This window comes from Geospiza fortis, unplaced genomic scaffold (assembly GCF_000277835.1).
Source record: "Geospiza fortis unplaced genomic scaffold, GeoFor_1.0 scaffold172, whole genome shotgun sequence".
Classification (NCBI taxonomy): Eukaryota; Metazoa; Chordata; class Aves; order Passeriformes; family Thraupidae; genus Geospiza; species Geospiza fortis.
Window position 1 is genome coordinate 228269 of NW_005054309.1, and position 1289 is coordinate 229557.

Genomic DNA, 1289 nt, shown 5'->3' on the forward strand with positions numbered 1-1289 from the left:
GGGATGTTTTATAACCCAGCGCCGGCCGCGGCTCCGCGGGATGCCCGGGCACCGGGGGGAGAGCGGCATTGTCTCGCAGCGGCGTTGTGATCACACACTGCGTCTAACGTGATTTACATCCCATATTCGACCTCTGGCGACTTCAAAGCCTGGGCGAGAGGGGGATTAAGTGGAGGAGCTGGGGCCAGGGGAGCCGGGGAGTGGGGGCCTGGCTCACCTTTGAGCTCCCGTCATCCCCTCCCCGGTGGACCCGGGATAATCATCTCCCTTTGTGCTGCCGGGGAAAGCCGGGGTGCAAACACAGGAACCTTGTCAATATTGGTTTTTGAGAAGACTTTTTTTCTATTCTCCCATGTCTGGAGTTTTTGTACCCAAATCCCTCCGGGGCTTCCCAGTCTTCCCCTGGGAAATCGTGATCCCAGGGGTCCCTGCTAACACCAGCCATTGATTGAAATTTCACACCCACCTGTTTGCACACAAGATTTAATTTGGTTGATTCTTCATGCCCTTTTCCTGCTTAATCGTCAACCTATTGACCTTAATATTAAAAGGGGCTAAGGGCGAGGGAGAGAGAGACTACGTTTCTGTAAAGGAACAAAAGCTGCCAGAGAATAAAGTAGGCACAGCCAGCCCTGAGCTAATGAGTTCCCCACCACACGCAGGAGCAGGAAGCCCTGTGTGCTGCCCTTGGCTGGTGCCATGCTCCTGTGTGACAGGACACGTCTCACTGTCCATCCTTTTCCTCACTGCCCTTTACAGGACCCACAAGTTTAATGTCATGAGGGATGGGAGACCACGCTGGCTGAGCCTGGGCACCTACCAGCCTGCTGGGGCTGCTTTTGCCCTGCACTTGTGTCGGGTTGCACATGTGCACTCTGCACATTGCAGAATGCGTCTTGCTGAAATGTTTCCTGTTCAGTGGAAGATGCCATAGGAGGGAGGAAACTTGGCTCCAGCAATGCAGCAAAAGGAGCAGCAGTGGACACAGGTCAGGAGTATCCTGCACACCTGCACAGTGTGTGCTGGTCCGTGCCTTATCTGGGTGCTGTGGTGTGACTCCAAAACACACATCAAAGCAGCCTAGTGCCACAGCCTGCCCCCAGAGTAATGCTGCCCCCGGGGTGATGCTGCCCCCAGGGTAATGCTGCCCCCAGGGTAATGGTGCCCCCAGGGATAATGCTGCCCCCGGGGTGATGCTGCCCCCAGGGTAATGCTGCCCCCAGGGTAATGGTGCCCCCAGGGATAATGCTGCCCCCGGGGTGATGCTGCCCCCAGGGTAATGGTGCCCC